This window comes from Heteronotia binoei, chromosome 20 (assembly GCF_032191835.1).
Source record: "Heteronotia binoei isolate CCM8104 ecotype False Entrance Well chromosome 20, APGP_CSIRO_Hbin_v1, whole genome shotgun sequence".
Classification (NCBI taxonomy): domain Eukaryota; kingdom Metazoa; phylum Chordata; class Lepidosauria; order Squamata; family Gekkonidae; genus Heteronotia; species Heteronotia binoei.
In genome coordinates this window covers 35,725,713-35,747,792 of record NC_083242.1, presented here as the reverse complement: position 1 = coordinate 35,747,792, position 22,080 = coordinate 35,725,713, and positions in this window count along the sequence as shown.

The following is a 22,080-nucleotide window of genomic DNA, read 5'->3' as shown; positions in this document are numbered from 1 at the left end:
TAGCATGAAGAAGGTCTCAGGTTACATAAGAACATAAGAGAAGCCATGTTGGATCAGGCCAACGGCCCATCCAGTCCAACACTCTGTATCACAGAAGAACATAAGTGAAGCCCTGTTGGATCAGGCCAACGGCCCCTCCAGTCCAACACTCTGTGTCACATAAGAACATAAGAGAAGCCATGTTGGATCAGGACAGTGGCCCCTCCAGTCCAACACTCTGTGTCACATAAGAACATAAGAGAAGCCATGTTGGATCAGGCCAACGGCCCCTCCAGTCCAACACTCTGTGTCACATAAGAACATAAGAGAAGCCATGTTGGATCAGGCCAATGGCCCCTCCAGTCCAACCCTCTGTGTCACATAAGAACATAAGAGAAGCCATGTTGGATCAGGCCAACGGCCCCTCCAGTCCAACCCTCTGTGTCACATAAGAACATAAATGAAGCCATGTTGGATCAGGCCAATGGCCCCTCCAGTCCAACACTCTGTGTCACACAGTGGCCAAAAAAATACACACACACACACACTGTGGCTAATAGCCACTGATGGACCTCTGCTCCATATTTTTTATCTAACCCCCTCTTGAAGCTGGCTATGCCTGTAGCCACCACCACCTCCTGTGGCAGTGAATTCCACATGTTAATCACCCTTTTGGTCTCCAATGTCTCCAACGTACAAGGATCAGGCAGTGGGTGGTGGGAAAGACCTCATCCTGAATCTCTGGGGAGCCAGTGTCCAGCCTGACAGTTCTTACCTTGATAGACCAGTGGTTTGATTCAGTAGAATGCAGCTTCCTGTGTTTTGGGGAAGGTCCGTAGCTTAGTGGTACAGCCTCTGCTTTGCATGCTGGATATCCCAGGTTCAATCCCTGGCATCTCCATTTACAAGGACCAGGTAGTAGGTAGAATGGAAGACCCAGTGTTGCCAACCTCCAGGTGATGGCTGAAACTCTCCTGACTGTGGGGAAGCACAGGCCTCTTCTTTGCCGGTGGTGGAAATGCCTTCAAGTCATGGCCGATTTATGGTGACCCCATGAGGTTTTCAAGCAAGAGACCTTCAGAGGTTGCCTCATAAAATCATAGAATCATAGAGTGGGAAGGGACCTCTAGGGTCATCTAGTCCAACCCCCTGCACAATGCAGGAAACTCACAAACACAACCCCCGAAAGTCACAGGATCTTCATTGCTGTCAGATGGCCATCCAGCCTCTGTTTAAAAACCTCCAAGGATGGAGAGCCCACCACCTCCCTAGGAGGAAGCCTGTTCCACTGAGGAACCGCTCTAACGGTCAGGAAGTTCTTCCTAATGTTGAGCCGGAAACTCTTTTGATTTCATTTCAACCCATTGGTTCTGGTCCGACCTTCTGGGGCCACAGAAAGCAATTCCACACCATCCTCTGTATGACAGCCCTTCAGGTACTTGAAGATGGTGATCCTATCACCTTTCAGCCACCTCCTCTCCAAGCTAAACATCCCCAGCTCCTTCAAACTTTCCTCATAGAACTTGGTCTCCAGACCCCTCACCATCTTCGTCGCCCTCCTCTGGACCTGCTCCAGCTTGTCTATATCCTTCTTAAAATGTGGTGCCCAAAACTGAACACAATACTCCAGGTGAGGTCTTACCAGAGCAGAGTAAAGTGATACCATCACATCACGTGATCTGGACACTATACTTCTGTTGATACAGCCCCAAATTGCATTTGCCTTTTTAGCCACCGCATCACACTGTTGACTCATGTTCAGCATATGATCCACTAAGACCCCTAGATCCTTTTCGCACAGACTACTGCTAAGACATCAGGGTTTGACATCAGGGTGGCTGGGTCGAACTCCAGAAATATCTGGGGACTATGGGGGTGGAACTGGGAGCAAGGGTGTGACAAGCATAATTGAGCTCCAAAGGGAGTTCTGGCCATCACATTTAAAGGGACCGAGTGCCTTTTAAATGCCTTCCCTCCATTTGGTAATAATGAAGGATAGGGGTACCTTCTTTGAGGGCTCATAGAATTGGACCCCCTGGTCCAATCCTTTTGAAACTTGCGGGGGTGTTTGATAAGAGATACCAGATGCTATGCTGAAACTTTGGTGTCTCTGTCTAAAAAAACCCAGTCCCAACCCCCCCGAGCCCGATACCCACAGTTCAATTCTCCATTATACCCCATGGGAATCGGTCTCCACAGAGTATAATAGAGTGCTCAGCAGACGTTTCCTCCCCCCCCACACACACACACACTTTTTGTTAACCCTGAAATGGGAGGAGGGCCTCCAAACCAGGGGATCCCCTGCCAGCAACTGGAAATTGGCAACCCTGTTTGCCATGGTCTGCTCTGTGGAGCAATCCGGACCTCCTTGGTGGCCACTCACCTGAGCATACTGACCAGGAATGAGCCTGCTTAACTTCTGAGATCTTAGGAGAAGGGGCTAACCTGGCCAGAGGTGGTTTTCTGTTGCCTGCCTCTGCATAGCAACCTTGGGCTCCAAGTACTAATCAGGGCTGATGCGGCTTAGCTTCTAAGTAAGGCTTTTTTCTTGTAGAAAAAGCCCAGCAGGAACTCATTTATGTATTAGGCCACACCCCCTGCCATCACCATTGTTTCACGCAGGGCTTTTTGAAGAAGGAGCCCAGCAGGAACTCATTTGCATATTAGGCCACACCCCTGACATTACCATTGTTCCACACAGGGCTTCTTTTGTAGAAAAAGCCCAGCAGGCATTTATTTACATATCAGGCCACACCCCATGATGCCAAGCCAGCCAGAACTGGCTGTTTCGTGCCACATATCAGGCCACACCCCCTGACACCGCCATTGTTTCGTGCTTTTTTGTGGGGGGAAGTCCAGCAGGAACTCATTTGCATATTAGGCCACATCCCCTGACACCACCATTGTTTTGTGCAGGGCTTTTTGTGGGAGAAAAGTCCAGCAGGAACTCATTTGCATATTAGGCCACATCCCCTGACACCACCATTGTTTTGTGCAGGGCTTTTTTGTGGGAGAAAAGTCCAGCAGGGAGTCGTTTGCATATTAGGCCACACCCCTGACACCGCCATTGTTTCACGCAAGGCTTTTTTTAAAGAAAGCCAAGCAGGAACTCATTTGCATATTAGGCCACACCCCTGACATCACCATTGTTCCACACAGGGCTTCTTTTGTAGAAAAAGCCCAGCAGGAATTTATTTGCATATCAGGCCACACCCCATGATGCCAAGCTAGCCAGAACTGCATTCCTGTTCGTTCCTGCTTCTAACTGAGATGAGGTTGGGCTAGGCTGGGCCCTCCAGGTCAAGGGAAGAGATGAAAGGAGGGGATTTGCCCTTGCCTGCCTCTGCGTAGCAACCCAGGGCTTCCTTGGGGGTCTCCCCTTCAAGTATTGGCCAGGGCTGACCCTGCGGAGAGCCAGTTTGGTGTAGTGGTTAAGTGTGCGGACTCTTATCTGGAAGAACCGGGTTTGATTCCCCACTCCTCCACTTGCACCTGCTAGCATGGCCTTGGGTCAGCCATAGCTCTGGCAGAGGTTGTCCTTGAAAGGGCAGCTGCTGGGAGAGCCCTCTCAGCCCCACCCACCTCACAGGTTGTCTGTTGTGGGGGAGGAAGGTAAAAGAGATTGTGAGCCGCTCTGAGACTCTTCAGAGTGGAGGGCGGGATAGAAATCCAATATCTTCATCTACCTCACAGGGTGTCTGTTGTGGGGGGAGGAAGGGAAAGGAGATTGTGAGCCGCTCTGAGACTCTTCGGAGTGGAGGGCGGGATATAAATCCAATATCTTCATCTACCTCACAGGGTGTCTGTTGTGGGGGAAGAAGGGAAAGGAGATTGTGAGCCGCTCTGAGACTCTTCAGAGTGGAGGGCGGAATAGAAATCCAATATCTTCATCTACCTCACAGGGTGTCTGTTGTGGGGGAGGAAGGGAAAGGAGATTGTGAGCCGCTCTGAGACTCTTCGGAGTGGAGGGCGGGATATAAATCCAATATCATCATCATCTTCTGCTTGACTTCCGAAATCTGCCAAGATTGGGCTAGCTGGGGGGCATCCAAGTCCGGGCGGACAGGCAGAGGTGCTTCTGCAGAGTAACCCTGGACTTCGAGTATGAACCAGGGCTAATCCTTCTTAGCTTCTGAGATGAGATGAGATTGGGCTAGGCTGGGCCAGCCCGATCATGTCTCCACCTCTTTAGGGAAGGGGGAAACGATGCCCAGGCATTGCAGCAGTTGGCTAATGTCCCCTCTCTGTTTGCTATTTTGGCAACGAGTCAAAAGCTCCTTGCTCTGCCAGCCCGGTGCTCCGTAAGCTCAGCTTGAAGCACGGAGATCAAACTCCCCAGCCTGCTTCTCAGCGGCCTCCATGCACAAGGTTCGGGAGTTCCCTTTGGCTCTTTTGGAGGCTTGCCAAATTTGTTAGTGCGGGTGGTGGTGGTGGGGGGGGGGGAGAATGTAAATGGGGCTTCTGTCAGCCGACAAACCCCATAAGGCTGTGTTTGTGTTGCAGGCAAGGGGCTTCTGTGGTGTTTGGCAGTGGTGTCTTGGAAACATGTAGCCCTATCAGGACAACCTCATTAATCATAAAGAGACAGACCCCTGGAGTGGATTCACTTAACTCTTCTTTCCTAGAGGTAGACTTCCCGCCCCCTGTCCCTTTATTTCCACGTATCTTCCCACCGCACATCCATTGGATGCTCAAGATGCTTATCTGCGCAAGCTGATCTGAATCAAGATTTCTTAATTGTGCATCAGGTTGATTCCTTCATTGTACCCTGCCTTTCTCCCAAGTAGAAGAAGAAGACCATAGGTTTATACCCCGCCCTTCTCTCTGAATTAGAGTCTCTGAGCAGCTTACAGTCTCCTTTATCTTCTTCCCCCACAACAGACACCCTGTGAGGTGGGTGGAGCTGAGAGAGCTCTCCCAGAAGCTTAAAATTTTAAAGATTTCAGGTTTTCACGGCTGGCATCATCATTAGGGTTTGTAGAATCTTTCGGGCTCAAGTGCCGTGTTCTACTGGAGAAAGTTTTTCATCCAGACGTTTCATTCTCAGCTGCGGAGAACATCCTCAGTGGCGTTGCAGCCGGAGCAGGCGTTCTGACCTTCTTGGCTGCTGTGCATTGAGTGAGCAGCCTTCTTGGCTGCTGTGCATTGCCCTCTCACCACACCCCCTCCAGCCTAGAAATAGCAGCTCTCCAGCAGCCCTGGCCTCACTCAATGCACAGCAGCCAAGAAGGTCAGAGCGCCTGCTCCGGCTGCAACGCCACTGAGGATGTTCTCCGCAGCTGAGAAAACATCTGGAAGGAAAACTTTCTCCAGTAGAACATGGCACTTGAGCCCAAAAGATTCTACAAACCCTAATGCTTAAAACTTTGCTTAAAACTTCAGCACTCATTGGTCTTAAGGGTGCTTACTTTGTATCTCTCCCATTGGATCCAGGGAACTGGGTAAAGGAAGCTCTGGTTCTTTTCTCCTGGGGACCAGGAGGGGGAGGAGCCTCAGCCAATAGAAGGAAGAGAGGCCTGGCTCAGTAGCTCTTCTGTGTGATTGAAAGATCCTGGCAAAGCAAGCTCTGCCTCCCCCCTTCCTCCCCAAGGGAGGAGCCTCAGCCAATGGAGGAGGATGAGACTGTAGATTTATACCCCACCCTTCTCTCTGAATCAGAGTCTTAGAGCAGCTTACAGTCCCCTTTATCTTCTTCCCCCACAACAGACACCTTGTGAGATGGGTGGGGCTGAGAGCTCTCCCAGAAGCTGCCCTTTCAAGGACAACTCTGTGAGAGCTATGGCTGACCCAAGTCCATTCCAGTAGATGTAAGTGGAGAAGTAGGGAATCAAACCTGCTTCTCCCAGATAAGAGTCCACACACTTAACCACTACACCATGGTAACATGGAATGGATGGAGAGGTTGTAGACCTCAATTGGGTTGTGTGATTACGCGCATGCATGAAAAGCCAATTGCGCTGTGTCTTTGGAAAGGAATGCAGCAAAATGACCTGTCGAGCACTTACGAACTGACCAACGAACTGTCGAACTGATTGTAAAAAAAATTCGCATCTCAGTTCACCACTGGCGAACAATCAGTTTGATAGCTCGTCAATCTGTTAGTGAGCGTTCAACACAAACTAAAATTCAGGAATCCCTAGTCTTGGGCTCTTTCCACGAAACAGCTCGGCACATATAAGGGGGAAGGCCTGTTTTAACTGTACATCATCGGTCTCCAGTCCTTTTTCATAGTTACATATAACGGGCTCTAGTAACCTGAGTGCTTTGCGGCTGGCCAGTAAAAATGGATTTACTTTCTGCTTGTTTTACATTTCCAGAGAACAATATTTCTCCGCCACGTGAAGCACACTGGGTTCTTGCTGGCCATCCAACCTACTACATCAATTTAACATTTATGTCTCTGTTTAGCCGTGGTTGTAAACTACCCTGGGTTGGGGTGACGGTCTCCTGGGGTTGTAAAACAAGGGCCTTTGAGATGATTCCGTGCCAGGTAACCTGAAAACAATACTGAAATGACCCCCTTTCCTGAGATTCTTTGGCAGAGCGCAGATCAGGTACCATGCCAGACGTCCCTGAACTTATGAACCTAGCCAGAGAAATTCCTTTGCACCGTTCTCCGGTAAATGGGACACTGTTTTAAGAAGAAGAAGACTGCAGATTTATACCCCGCCCTTCTCTCTGAATCACAGACTCAGAGCGGCTTACAATCTCCTTTATCTTCTCTCCCCACAACAGGCACCCTGTGAGGTAGGTGGGGCTGAGAGAGCTCTCCCAGAAGCTGCCCTTTCAAGGACAGCTCTGAGAGAGCTATGGCTGACCCGTTCCAGCAGCTGCAAGTGAAGGAGCTGGGAATCAAACCCAGTTCTCCCAGATAAGAGTCCACACACTTTACCACTACGCCAAACTGGCTCTCCAGTTTAAAACAGAGCTGATCAAAAGCCAGGAGAACACAAATGACTTCTATTTTGTCTCCTCCCCCCCCATCCCACCCCCAAGCTCAATGTTCAGTGAAGCAAGATGAATGGATGTTGAATCGAATGAATTGATCAGAATTTCCAAGCCTTGGGCAATTAAGAGCAGACTAAAAGCTATTTGTCAGGGATCAAGCATGACCTCAGCAGCTTTTAGCAGGGGACCTGGAGATATCACCCAATCAGTTATACAAGATAGGTCAAAAGAGCGGGGGTGGCCAACCTCCAGGCTGGAGATATCTTGCTGTTACAACTGATGCTTTGGAAGGCGGCATTTCAAATGTATGGCTGTGAGAGCTGGACCATAAGGAAGGCCGAGCGCAGAAGAATAGATGCTTTTGAGCTGTGGTGCTGGAGAAGACTCTTGAGAGTCCCTTGGACTGCAAGAAGATCAAATCAGTCAGTCCTAAGGGAGATCAACCCAGACTGTTCCCTGGAAGGTCAGATGCTGAAGCTGAAGCTCAAAGACTTTGGCCACCCAATGAGAAGGGAGCACTCCCTGGAGAAGACCCTGATGCTGGGAAAGACAGAAGGCAAAAGAAGAAGGGGACGGCCCAAGAGGAGATGGCTGGACAGCATTACTGATGTTACTAACAGGATGGTAGAAGACAGGAGGGCCTGGCGTGACTTTGTCCATAGGGTCGCAAAGAGTCGGACTCGACTGCACGGCTGAGTGACAACAACATTTCAAACGGATCAGCTCTCTTCCTCTCTGCTTTCCTCCTTGTCCAACTTCCACACTCATACATAGTAATGGGGCACACCACGGCATGAATTGTCTTGATTTTGGTCACCAGCCACATCTCCTTACCCTTTAGGATCTTTTTGAGTTCCTTCACAACTACCCTTTCCAGTTTCAGTCTCCTTCTGATACCTTAGTTGCACTCTCCCTTTTGGTTAATGACGGAGGTAAGGAATAAAGGGAGAGATATCGATGAATTTAACCAAAGGGACAATGCCATAGAATCCACCCTTCCAAGCAGCCATCAGGGGAGCTGATCTCTGCCAACCGGAGATCAGTTGTCAAAGTGGGAGATCTCAATGTAAAAATATATATATATATACATAGCAATGAAAAAATAAGCTTGATAAAGCAGTAGTGCGAAACAGGAGCTCTTTAGAACGGTTTGTGCCTGTAAGCTGCTTGTGGTACTTGGAGTTTTTTCAGTATCCCGTGCATTCATTGTGCAAATCTATCTATGACTGACTATGAATTTCTATGATTCCTCTATAAATGAATGAATTTCTATGAATCTTAAGAACATAAGAGAACATAACAGAAGCCATGTTGGATCAGGCCAATGGCCTATCCAGTCCAACACTCTGTGTCACACAGTGGCAAAAAAATATATATACACACACACACATACACACTGTGGCTAATAGCCACTGATGGACCTCTGCTCCATATTTTTATCTAAACCCCTCTTGAAGGTGGCCACCACCTCCTGTGGCAGTGAATTCCACATGTTAATCACCCTTTGGGTGAAGAAGGACTTCCTTTTATCCGTTTTAACTTGTCTGCTCAGCAATTTCATCGAATGTTCACAAGTTCTTGTATTTTGAGAAAGGGAGAAAAGTTCCTCTTTCTCTACTTTCTCCATCCCATGCATTATCTTGTAAACCTCTATCATGTCACCCCGCAGTCGACGTTTCTCCAAGCTAAAGAGTCCCAAGTGTTTCAACCTTTCTTCATAGGGAAAGTGTTCCAAATCTTTAATCATTCTAGTTGCCGTTTTCTGGGCTTTCTCCAATGCTATAATATCCTTTTTGAGGTGCGGCGACCAGAACTGCACACAGTACTCCAAATGAGACCGCACCATCGATTTATACAGGGGCATTATGATACTGCTGAAATTCTCCTATGAATTTTTTGATATGAGTAAAGAATTTGCATTTTCTACATTGATTGGAGAAGGCATCTTTATTGGACATTGTTTGTGAATACTTTATATTGCAGAAGAGGTTTTCTATACCCAGAGCTGTTGCTTTCCTTTACCCACCTGGAGGCTGGCAACCCTATGTGTGGCGTAGCTCTTAAGAGCCGGGTTTGATTTCCCACTTCTTGTCCAGATGGAACTTGCTGAGTGACCTTGGACGGGTCACAATTCTCCCGGAACTCTCTCAGCCCCCACCTGCCTCTCAAGGTGCCCATGGGGCGGGGGGGGAGGAAGGGAAGGAGATTGTAAGCTGTTTTGAGACTCCTTACAGGAGAGAAGAGCCCTGTGGTGCAGAGTGGGAAAGCTGCAGTACTGCAGTCGGAGCCCTCTGCTCACGACCTGAGTTCGATCCCAGCGGAAGCAAGTTGAGGTCACCGGCTCCAGGTTGACTCAGCCTTCCATCCTTCCGAGGTCGGTCAAATGAGTCCCCAGCTTGCTGGGGAGGAAGTGTAGATGACTGGGGAAGGCAAGGGCAAACCACCCCGTAAAAAGTCTGCCGTGAAAATGTGAAAGCAACGTCACCCCAGAGTCGGAAACGGCTGGTGCTTGCGCAGGGGACTACTCTTACCTTTACCTTTACAGTAGAGAAAAGCGGGGTATGAAAACCAGCTCTTGTTCTGCAGCGTGATCTCTGCACCATGCAGAACCTAGCTCAGTTCCAAAGGGCATGTGAAATTGAATTAATTGAATCATGACGTGTCATGTCTGTGAGCCGCCCTGAGCCCGCCTTCTGGTGGGGGAGGGCGGGATATAAGAATAAATTTGATTTTATTTGAAACAGATGTTCCACCAAGCCGACGGCTGAGGACAGTGATGGCCTTTTCTTCAGAGTGTACCATGACCTTCACCATGCCCAGTCAATGATTCACCCCATGGAGGGAGAGATAGCTTGGGTATGCCATCAATTATCTGGAAGATACTATTATATCTACCCAGGGCTTTTTACTAGAAAAAGCCCTGGAGGGGGGGGGGGCTCGTTTGCATATAAGACCACACCCCCTGATGCCAAGTCAGCCGGAACTGCATTCCTGTTAAAAAGAAGAAAAGAAAAGCCCTGTTTTTATCTGCTATTTGTTACCAGATACTAATTTTCTAATTTTTACTGTCTATTTGGGCCTGTTGTATGTTCTGAAAGGTTTGGAGAGGTAGAAGGCTAGGGAAGAATGCCCAAGTGCCTTATGGGCTTTTTCTTTCTGAATTAGCAAACTTATCTGTCATTCAGAAGGCAGGATATTAAGCGGCAGCACGTCCGTTTGAAACATATCAGGCTACTGATGTTCTGCTTCTGCAGAGCACCGAAGCAGCTGGAGAGGAGAGAACAGGTGCAGAAAGGTGAGAGGAGACCCGTTTCCTGAAAGAGTCTTTTTGATGTATGTGCACACTATCGAGAATCTGGCTGCCTCAATGGCGTTTTCTCAGGGGAGTCGGGGGAGCTGCTTTGGTTTCGTTCTCCATTTTCCCAGGAGGCCAGGCGGGGAGCTGAACAGATGCAAAAGAGGGTCAGGCTCTCAATAGTCCAAGAAGCTTCTTGAAAATACCATTTGGAGAAGAAAGGAGAGGGGGAATACGTCCCACCAGTCCCTATTTCCTTTCCCTTGTTTGTGTCAGTGGATAAGCCTCAGTTATCATCACCTGTCTGTCCTTTGTAGGCATGGTTTCTGTCTAGGTCTGTGGCACCAAACAGAGTTCACTGTTTCTTAGGCATGGTTAGGCCTCGAGGAGAGGGTTTATACTGCCATAAAGCAGGGGTGGCCAAACTTGCTTAACGTAACAGCCACATAGAATAATGTCAGATGTTTGAGAGCTGCAAGAGAGGAAGGAAGGAAGGAAGGAAGGAAGGAAGGAAGGAAGGAAGGAAGGAAGGAAGGAAGGAAGGAAGGAAGGAAGGAAGGAAGGAAGGAAGGAAGGAAGGAAGGAAGGAAGGAAGGAGATGGGAGGTGGAGGTGGAAAGAAAGCAACTTTAACTACAAATGCATTCTCTAAGCTACTGGCTGACTTGGAGAAGTGATTTAAAGAGACAAATGCCTTCTCCAAGCTAGCCGATGGGGCGGTGGGGACTTTGAGAGCCACAGGTGTGAAAGAACCACACATGGCTTCTGAGCCACAGTTTGGCCACCCCTCCATAGAGGTAGAGTCAGTAACCTCTTGGAGGCGGCTGGAGATTGCCGGAAATTACAGCTTGATTTCCAGGTGATGGAGATCTGTCCCCCTGGAGAAAATGGCCACTTTGGAAGGTGGACTCTATGGCATTAGACCCCACTGAAGTCCCTCCCCTTTCCAAGTTCCGCCCTTCTCAGGCTCCACCCCCAGAGTCTCCAGGTAGTTCCTAACTCTTTCCACTCTCTTATACTTCCCAATCAGGCTACAATCTCCAATTGCAACCTGATTGGAAAGTGTAAGAGAGTGGAAAGAATTTTGATTGGTTGGAAGTGCGAGGACATGGGTTAAAGCTTGGAGAAAACCCAGCGGGTGAAAGCGAGGCTCAGAACTCCCGGGAAGCCCATTCAGCTTGAGCTCACATAAGAGGACTTCCATTTAATTACTTCACACCAGAGAATCTTCTGGCTTGATTAATGCTGCCTTTGTGGTTTGCACTCCTCCACACTTGAGCACACTGGGAACGTGGGCGTCGCACCTGAAAGCAAAAGAAAAAAAGGACCTACCTGTTGAAGTACTTATGGACTGAGATATTGAGTAGGCTGCGTCCACCTCCAGTGTACTGCCTTGTTTCGTTGGCTTTCTGTGTTCAATAGTTGCACTAATAAGGGAACTAGATATTTTGCTAATTTGATGGTTTATGTCTTTATTCCTTTAAGAAATCTGTGCAGACAGTTTACATGGAAGCGTTGCTTTTGATCTCCTTCCACCCACATGGAGGTTGGCAACTCTTACCGGCCACCATTCTGCGTGCAGGGAATTCTTGCATTCCAAGGAGTTGGTGGACATTTGAGGCCCCCTCACTGGTCGTGGGAAATAAGACAATCTGGTCACGGGAAAACCCTTTTCATCTGAATTCTTTTCATTCTCTCAGTTTAATTCATTTATAACTCCCCCCGCTTTCTCCCCGACGGAACTGAAAAGGGGCTCCGCTCATTCTCCTCATCTCCCTTTTATCCTTACAACAACCCTGTGAGGCAGGCAAGGCTGAGAGAGCACGACCGGCCCAAGGTCGCCCAGGGAGTTTCGATATCACACGTGGGGATTTGAACCCAGGCCCTCCCGGAGACTAGTCTGTTACTCTTATCCACCACACCACATTGTCTGGATAAGAACAAATCCCCCCCCCCCCCCCGCACTATTCAGGCAAACAGGGTCACTATACAACCCAGCCCATGTTCTGACTGCTCTGTTCCTCTAAATCGCCTGAGGGTGTCATGATGGCGGATCGGGGCTGTCCTGTCCTGTTCTTTGGCTGCTAGCTCATGCCGCAAGAGGAGACTTCGGTCTCTCCTCCCCTGTGCTCACCGGAGTGTGGCTGGTTCCGACTAAGCTCTTATTAAAACCCTTTATCTTCGGTAACGGGCGGGGGAAGGACCTCTCTAAAGACTATCCAGAGTATTGCTTCTACCTTCCCTGGTCTTCCCATTGAAGTCGGCTTGGCAAATTTTCCCGGTGGGATAAGCTTTTTAATTTCTTCCTCCCTTTTATTTGCTCGCTGAAAAGTATTTAACCTATTTGCACGGAAAGGAACGAGGAGTAAAAAGCCTTTTACGAGCAGGGGCGCAGGCCGTGGGGTGCTTGTGCTTCTAATTAAGGTTTTCATCGGGAATGCCAATCGAGCGCGTCAGCTCAGGGCCAGGCTTTCCACGTGAAAACGGTGGACAAATTTGGCCCACTTTTAATTGCGTATGAATTTGCACTGGGTTTGGATTCTTTAGCGGCCTCTGGGTCGCATCTCGGGGATGCAGGAGAAAGCTCGAAGCAGAGCAGGAAGTGGTTGGGGGCAGTTTGTCAAAGGAGAACTTGAAATGTACAGCAGCATGCAATGGAAAAGGAGAAGAGTGGGATCACATAAAACATAAGAGAAGCCTTGTTGGATCAGGCCAATGACCCATCCAGTTGCAAAACCCCAGGTGCCATCAGGAGGTCCACCAGCAGGACCAGAACTCCAGAAGCCCTTCCACTCTTGCTCCCTCCCCCCCCCCCCCCCCGCCCCAAGAAGACAGAGCATCACTGCCCCAGATGTAAGGACATAAGAGAAGTCATGTTGGATCAGGCCAATGGCCCATCCAGTCCAACACTGTGTCACACAGTGGCCATCAGGAGGTCCACCAGTGGGGCCAAGATACTAGAAGCCCTCCCACTGTTGCACCAAGAAGACAGAGCATCCCATGTAAGGATATAAGAGAAGCCATGTTGGATCAGGCCAGTGGCCCATCCAGTCACAAAACCCCAGGCGCCATCAGGAGGTCCACCAGCAGGACCAGAACTCCAGAAGCCCTCCCACTTTTGCCCCCCGAGCACCAAGAAGACAGAGCATCACTGCCCCAGACGTAAGGACATAAGAGAAGTCATGTTGGATCAGGCCAACGGCCCATCCAGTCCAACACTGTGTCACGCAGTGGCCATCAGGAGGTCCACCAGTGGGGCCAGGATACTAGAAGCCCTCCCACCGTTGCACCAAGAAAACAGAGCATCCCATGTAAGGATATAAGAGAAGCCATGTTGGATCAGGCCAATGGCCCATCCAGTCCAACACGCTGTGTCACACAGTGGCCAAAACCCAGGTGCCATCAGGAGGTCTACCATTGGGGCCAAAACTCCAGAAGCTTCCCCCACACACACACTGTTGCCCCCCTAGCACCAAGAAGACAGATCATTACTGCCCCAAACAGAGTGTCTCATCTATACGTTGTGGCTAAGAGGCACTGATGGACCGCTGCTCCATCTGTTTATCCAGTCCCCTTTTGATGCTGCCACCACTTCCTGCATCAGTGAATTCCACGTGTGAATGACTCTTTGGGTGAAGATGTACTTCTTTCATCTGTTCTAAGCCATACATTTCCTTCAGTGTCCATGAGTTCTTGTATTGTGAGAAAGGGAGGAAAGCACTTCTTTCTCTGCCTTCCTATCCCCTGTATAATTTTGTAAACCTCTATCACACATCACACAACCTTTATTGACATAACAAGACAAGACAACACCATATGGCTAACAATAGAGTCCGGGGTCAAAAAGAACATCTCCTTCTGGAAGCACGGTAAAAGAACTTCGCTACAGATTCAATCGTTTCACTCTTGTTTAAGGCTAATAGTGAAAAGATCTTACAGTCCTCCAAAGGCTTTTTTAAGGCAAAAGGGGCTTTAAAAAAACAGCACAAAGATTGTCATAGAATTTACAATTCAGAAGAACGTGGTGATTACCCTCAGTCTCATTCATTCCACATGGGCGCAGCCTATCTGAGGATGGAATTTTCTTAAATCCCCCATATAACACCATAGCAAGGAGAATGTTAAAGTCAGTTTGGTGTAGTGGTTAAGTGTACAGACTCTTATCTGGGAGAACTGGGTTTGATTCCCCACTTCTCCACTTGCGGCTGCTGGAATGGCCTTGAGTCAGCCATAGCTCTCTTATCTGGGAGAACCGGGTTTGATTCCCCACTCCTCCACTTGCAGCTGCTGGAATGGCCTTGGGTCAGCCAGAGCTCTCTTATCTGGGAGAACTGGGTTGGATTCCCCACTCCTCCACTTGCAGCTGCTTGAATGGCCTTGGGTCAGCCAGAGCTCTCTTATCTGGGAGAACCGGGTTGGATTCCCCACTCCTCCACTTGCAGCTGCTGGAATGGCCTTGGGTCAGCCAGAGCTCTCTTATCTGGGAGAACCAGGTTGGATTCCCCACTCCTCCACTTGCAGCTGCTGGAATGGCCTTGAGTCAGCCAGAGCTCTCTTATCTGGGAGAACCGGGTTGGATTCCCCACTCCTCTACTTGCAGCTGCTGGAATGGCCTTGGGTCAGCCAGAGCTCTCTTATCTGGGAGAACCGGGTTGGATTCCCCACTCCTCCACTTGCAGCTGCTGGAATGGCCTTGAGTCAGCCAGAGCTCTCTTATCTGGGAGAACCGGGTTGGATTCCCCACTCCTCTACTTGCAGCTGCTGGAATGGCCTTGGGTCAGCCAGAGCTCTCTTATCTGGGAGAACCGGGTTTGATTCCCCACTCCTCCACTTGCACCTGCTGGAATGGCCTTGGGTCAGCCAGAGCTCTCTTATCTGGGAGAACCGGGTTTGATTCCCCTCTCCTCCACTTGCAGCTGCTGGAATGGCCTTGAGTCAGCCATAGCTCTCTTATCTGGGAGAACCGGGTTTGATTCCCCTCTCCTCCACTTGCAGCTGCTGGAATGGCCTTGAGTCAGCCATAGCTCTCTTATCTGGGAGAACCGGGTTTGAGTCCCCACTCCTCCACTTGCAGCTGCTGGAATGGCCTTGGGTCAGCCAGAGCTCTCTTATCTGGGAGAACCGGGTTTGATTCCCCACTCCTCCACTTGCAGCTGCTGGAATGGCCTTGGGTCAGCCAGAGCTCTCTTATCTGGGAGAACCGGGTTGGATTCCCCACTCCTCCACTTGCAGCTGCTGGAATTGCCTTGGGTCAGCCAGAGCTCTCTTATCTGGTAGAACCGGGTTGGATTCCCCACTCCTCCACTTGCAGCTGCTGGAATGGCCTTGAGTCAGCCATAGCTCTTGCAGCAGTTGTCCTTGAAAGGGCAACTGCTGTAAGAGCTCTCTCAGCCCCACCTGCCTCACAGGGTGTCTGTTGTGGGGGGGCAGGAAGCTAAAAGAAATTGTGGCTGCTCTGAGACTCTGAGATTCAGAGTATAGGGCTGGATATAAATCCAATATCATCATCTTCATCACGTCACACCTCAATTGTCATTTCTCCAAGCTAAAGAGCCTCTTGGACCTTTCTTCATAGAGCTGCAGCTCCAGGTTGGCAAATACCTGGAGACTTTGGGGGTAGAGCCTGAGGAATGTGGGGCTCGGGGAGGGGAGTGGCTTCAAGGGGGGGCATGCCCTAGAGTCCCCCTTCCAAATTTGGCTCTTTTCCAGGTAAACTGTTCTCTGTCATCTCAGATCTCCAGCCACCACCTGGAGGTTGGCAACTCTGGCTGAGAGGCATGTGCCAGAGGAGACTGTGAGCATGGGAGGCACCCTGTTGGTGACAGCTTGGGCATGGAGCATATGGTTGCCAGCCTCCTGGTGGGGCCTGGAGAACTCCCCGGATTACAATTCATCTCCAGACAACAGAGATCAGTTCCTCTGGAGGAAAGTGCTGCTTTGGAGGGTTGACTCCATGGTATTGTTAAGACCGAATTATTTAAACTCTGGCATTATAACCTGCTGGGGTCCCTCCGTGGGCTCTCCTCAAATCTCCTGGCATGTCGTGCCTTGGAGTTGGCACCCTCCACCATTTGACTAAGAAAGTCAGTTTGGTGTAGTGGTTAAGTGCACAGACTCCTATCTGGGAGAACCGGGTTTGATTCCACCTCTCCTCCACGTGCAGCTGCTGGGTGACCTTGAGTCAGCCACGAGTTCCCACAGAGCTGTTCTGCTCAAGAGCCGTTTCTGTCAGAGCTCTCTCAGCCCCGCTTCCCTCACAGGGCGTCTGCTGTGGGGAGGGGAAGGGAACAGTGATTGTAAGCCCCTCGGAGACCCTTTTGGGAAGTGAAGGGCAGGATAGAAATCCAATCTCCTCCTCCTCCTCTTCTTCCTCCTCCTCCTCCTCCTCCTCCTCCTCCTCCTCTTCTTCTTCTTCTTCTTCTTCTTCTTCTTCTTCCCATGTTGAGTACCATCTCAGCTGCTGTGCGTCAGCTGGTCCCTGTGTATATCTTTAGGTGGCCAGTTAAGAGATCTTTATCTCTTCCCCCCACCTCACCCACCCGCATTTTATTAAAACGTCACGGTTGTTTTTCTTCTCTGCGTTTTATGTGTGTTCCCTGCCAGACTTTACTTTTATCTGCTTTTGCACATCTTTCATAAAGAAACATTCCCTCTGCCGGTGGGGACTTTTAAAAACATTTTCAGATCCTGCTAAGCTGCCTGATTCTTATCGTCTGTTGCTTCCCGTTTTTCACATTCTTTTAAAGATGGCTACAGATTTTTAAGAGTTTGCAGAATGTCTCCCTTCCCCCGAATGGTTGTATTTCCCCCCCCCCAAAAAAAAATGTTATTTTTTTTTACTATTTACTGCCCTTTCTCTTGATGGAGTCACTCTGCGAACCTATTTCAGTTGCGAGCCACAGAATACAAATGTCTAAATAATGGATAAGTGATCAAGTTCCAGGTAGTTGTAGCTGTGGTTTATCTATTATGGTCATAGAATCATAGAGTTGGAAGGGTTCTCCAGGGTCATCTAGTCCAACCCCCTGCACAGTGCAGGAAACTCACAAACCCCTCCCCCTAAATTCACAGGATCCTCATTGCTGTCAGATGGCCATCTAGCCTCTGTTGAAAAACCTCCAAGGAAGGAGAGCCCACCACCTCCCAAGGAGGAAGCCTGCTCCACTGAGGAACTGCTCTAAACTCACAAACCCCTCCCCCTAAGTTCACAGGATCCTCATTGCTGTCAGATGGCCATCCAGCCTCTGTTTAAAAACCTCCAAGGAAGGAGAGCCCACCACCTCCCAAGGAGGAAGCCTGTTCCACTGAGGAACTGCTCTAAACTCACAAACCCCTCCCCCTAAATTCACAGGATTCTCATTGCTGTCAGATGGCCATCTAGCCTCTGTTGAAAAACCTCCAAGGAAGGAGAGCCTACCACCTCCCAAGGAGGAAGCCTGTTCCACTGAGGAACCGCTCTAAACTCACAAACCCCTCCCCCTAAATTCACAGGATCCTCATTGCTGTCAGATGGCCATCCAGCCCCTGTTTAAAAACCTCCAAGGAAGGAGAGCCCACCACCTCCCGAGGAAGCCTATTCCACTGAGGAACCTGCACAATGCAGGAACTTCACCAATACCTCCCCCGCACACGCCCTTCCTGCCCTCCTTCTCATGATCTGCCTAATTCACAGAATCAGATATATGACTTTTGAGCACTCCTCGAAGGTTTTAACTAATGCATACTTTGAAAAACAAAAATATGAACCACAGTCTTTTTTCACAAGTTAATTTAGAAATATTTTACGGTCCATTTCACAAGGACAAAGTGCAGGATTCTTTCTTTCTTTGAAGGACTTCCTGAAGTTCAATAATTCCCAACCAGGTGTGACTGCAACGAGACCACTGCTTCTGTCCTCTTTCAGAGTTAATCCTTCCTCAGGCAGCTCACCAAGGGATACCGTATTTCAGTTGGCACTGTTCTGTATCTCCAATGGATCTAGCACTTCAGTTGTCCTGAGAATCATAGAATCATAGAGTTGGAAGGGACCTCCAGGGTCATCTAGTCCAACCCCCCTGCACAATGCAGGAAACTCACAAACACCTCCCCCTAAATTCACAGGATCCACATTGCTGTCAGATGGCCATCTAGCCTCTGTTGAAAAACCTCCAAGGAAGGAGAGCCCACCACCTCCCAAGGAAGCCTATTCCACTGAGGAACCGCTCTAACGGTCAGGAAGTTCTCCTAATGTTGAGCCAGAAACTCTTTTCATTTCATTTTGACCTGTTGGGTCTGGTCCGACCTTCTGGGGCAACAGTAAACGAGTCCACACCATCTGCCATATAACAGCCCTTCAAGTACTTTAAGATGGTGGTCATATCACCTCTCAGCCTCCTCCTCTCCAGCTAAATATCTTCAGGGATCATATTCTAGCGTACAACAAGATAGCAAAGTAATAATATTATAATTAGGGTTTGTAGAATCTTTCGGGATCAAGTGCCGTGTTCTACTGTAGAAAGTTTTCCTTCCAGACCTTTCGTTCTCAGCTGCGGAGAACATCCTCAGTGGGGTTGCAGCCGGAGCAGGCGCTCAGACCTTCTTGGTCCGGCTGCAACGCCACTGAGGATGTTCTCCGCAGCTGAGAACGAAACGTCTGGAAGGAAAACTTTCTCCAGTAGAACACGGCACTTGATCCCGAAAGATTCTACAAACCCTAATGATGTTACCAGCCGTGAAAACCTGAAATCTTTAATAATATTATAGCTAAAAGTATGATATCATTAAGAATACAAAGGATCATGCATCACAAATGAAATACACCAGACCTCATATTTCAAGATTTTTTTAAAAATCAGTATTAATCTAAAAAAAAAACCCCTGTATACAAAAGAGGAGACCTAATAAACAGATCTATTGTGTGCTGTGAACTTTGATCACTCGGGTTCAAAACTTGCTTGTTACCTTAGTGATAGCTGGAATTTCATCTATCATTAGTTTCTCCAAACATGCCCTATCTCTCAGTCCAAGGGTCCTCAAACTTTTTAAATAGAGGGCCAGTTCACTGTCCCTCAGACTGTTGGAGGGCTGGACTGCTGTTAGTGTACAAGGCCGCGGGCCGTCAGTTCTCCATCTTCTGCATCTCTCTCCCTTCCCCACACCACCCACCCCGGCCTGGGAACTCACCTCACCTCGGTATCACCTCACACTCTGTCTCCGCTGCCTCAGCCCAGTGCCGGAAGTGTGCGTTGCTAACGCGAGTTTAGGTCGAACGTCACTTCCGGTCTGATTTTGCCATAACCCGGCGGGCCGCATAAACGTCCTCAGCGGGCTGCATCTGGCCCGCGGGCCGTAGTTTGAGGACCCCTGTCTCAGTCCATCCAAAAAAAGGATTGTCTCATCTCTGATTTCTTTACAAGAGGGACAGCAGACAAAAACATGTCCCAACGTTTCCACGTCAAGGAGGGAGCAGGGATATGAGATCTTCTTCTGTCTCCCTTCTAATACAAAGGACAGCATAACATCGCATCTAGCCTGTGTAAAAGTCCTCCAGTGGTGAGGAACATCTAAAGTTTTAAGATGTTGGGCTATTAATACCACGGAGTATCTAAATTTCTCAGGCGCCATAAGGTTTGGAGTTTTCATTAGGTCTTGCTGCCTCTCCATGACACAAACTCTTTGTTTAATTATAGATTTAGCACGATCAATGTTCTGTGACAATAAATCGCCGGGTGAAAGACCCATTCTTTGTCGAGAGTCAGCGGGCAGCCAGTGTTCTTACCTTCAGGCAATATCACCAATTTCTCCCCAATGAAGGAGAGACCCAGATACTTCATGGCTGGCCCAGAAGTTTAATGTGTCAATAGCCGGCACAGTCTCACCTGTGTCTGGCAACTAGGGTTGCCAATCCCCAGGTGGGGGCAGGGGATCCCCCGGTTTGGAGACCCTCCCCCCGCTTCAGGTTAATCAGAAAGGGGGGGAGGGGAGGGAAATGTCTGCTGGGAACTCATGATTCCCTAAGGAGGCTTGTTCCCATAGAAAATAATGGAGGATTGATCTGCGGGTATCTGGGGCTCTGGGGGCCCTGTTTTTTGAGGTAGAGGCACCACATTTGCAGCATAGCATCCAGTGGCTCTCCCCAAAATACTCCCTAAGTTTCAAAAAGATTGGACCAGGGGGTCCAATTTTGTGAGCCTTCAAAGAAGGTGCCCCTATCCTTCATTATTTCCTACGGAAGGAAGGCATTTTAAAGGTGTGCGGTCCTTTGAAATGTGGTGACCAGAACTCCCTTTGGAGTTCAATTATGCTTGTCGCACCCTTGTTCCTGGCTCCACCCCAATGTCTCCTGGCTCCACCCCCAAAGTCTCTTGGCTCCACCCCAACTTCTCCTGGCTCCACCCCCAAAGTCCTTTGGCTCCACCCCCAAAGTCCCCAGATATTTCATGAATTGGACTTGGCAACCCTACTGGCAACACCAGCACCCTGAATTGTGCCCAGAAATAGACTGGAGGCAGGGTACATGAGCCCAGACAGGACTGAATTGTTCCCCACAATGCATTTAGTCAGCATCCATTCTGCACTAAGAGAAGTTTCTGCATGCTCTTCAAGGGCAGTACATTAAAGCAGAGCACATTAAAGCAGTCTAAGAACGTAAGAGAAGCCATGCTGGATCAGGCCAGTGGCCCATCCAGTCCAACACTCTGTGTCACACAGTGGCCAAAAAAACCAGGTGGTCCACCAGTGGGGCCAGGACACTAGAAGCCCTCCCACTGTTGCCCCCCGCAGCGCCCCAAAGACCAAGAATACAAAGCATCGCTGCCCAAGACAGAGTTCCATAAGAATATAAGAGAAGCCATGTTGGATCAGACCAATGGCCCATCCAGTCCAACACTCTGTGTCACAGAAGAACATAAGAGAAGCCATGCTGGATCAGGCCAGTGGCCCCTCCATTCCAACACTCTGTGTCACATAAGAAGCCCTGTTGGATCAGGCCAATGGCCCATCCAGTCCAACACTCTGTGTCACATAAGAACATAAGAGAAGCCATGTTGGATCAGGCCAATGGCCCATCCAGTCCAACACTCTGTGTCACAGAAGAACATAAGAGAAGCCATGCTGGATCAGGCCAGTGGCCCCTCCATTCCAACACTCTGTGTCACATAAGAAGCCCTGTTGGATCAGGCCAATGGCCCATCCAGTCCAACACTCTGTGTCACATAAGAACATAAGAGAAGCCATGTTGGATCAGGCCAATGGCCCCTCCAGTCCAACACTCTGTGTCACACATAAGAACACAAGAGAAGATTGGATCAGGCCAATGGCCCATCCAGTCCAACACTCTGTGTCACACATAAGTACATAAGAGAAGCCATGTTGGATCAGGCCAATGTTGGATCAGCCATGTTGGATCAGGCCAATGCCCCATCCAGTCCAACACTCTGTGTCACAGAAGAACATAAGAGAAGCCATGTTGGATCAGACCAATGGCCCATCCAGTCCAACACTCTGTGTCACACAGTGGCCAAAAAAACCCAGGTGCCATCAGGAGGTCCATCAGTGGGGCCAGGACACTAGAAGCCCTCCCACTGTTCTCTGCCCAAGCTCCAAGAATACAGAGCATCACTGTCCCAGATAGAGAGTTCCATCTATACCTTGTGGCTAATAGCCACTGATGGGCCTCTGCTCCGTATGTTTATCCAATTCCCTCTTGAAGCTGGCTTTGCTTGTAGCCGCCACCACCTCCTGTGGCAGTGAATTCTGTGTTAATCACCCTTTGGGCGAAGAAGGACTTCCTTTTATCCGTTCTAACCCAACTGCTCAGCAATTTCATTGATTGACCACAATAGGGTTGCCAAGTCCAATTCAAGAAATATCTGGGGACTT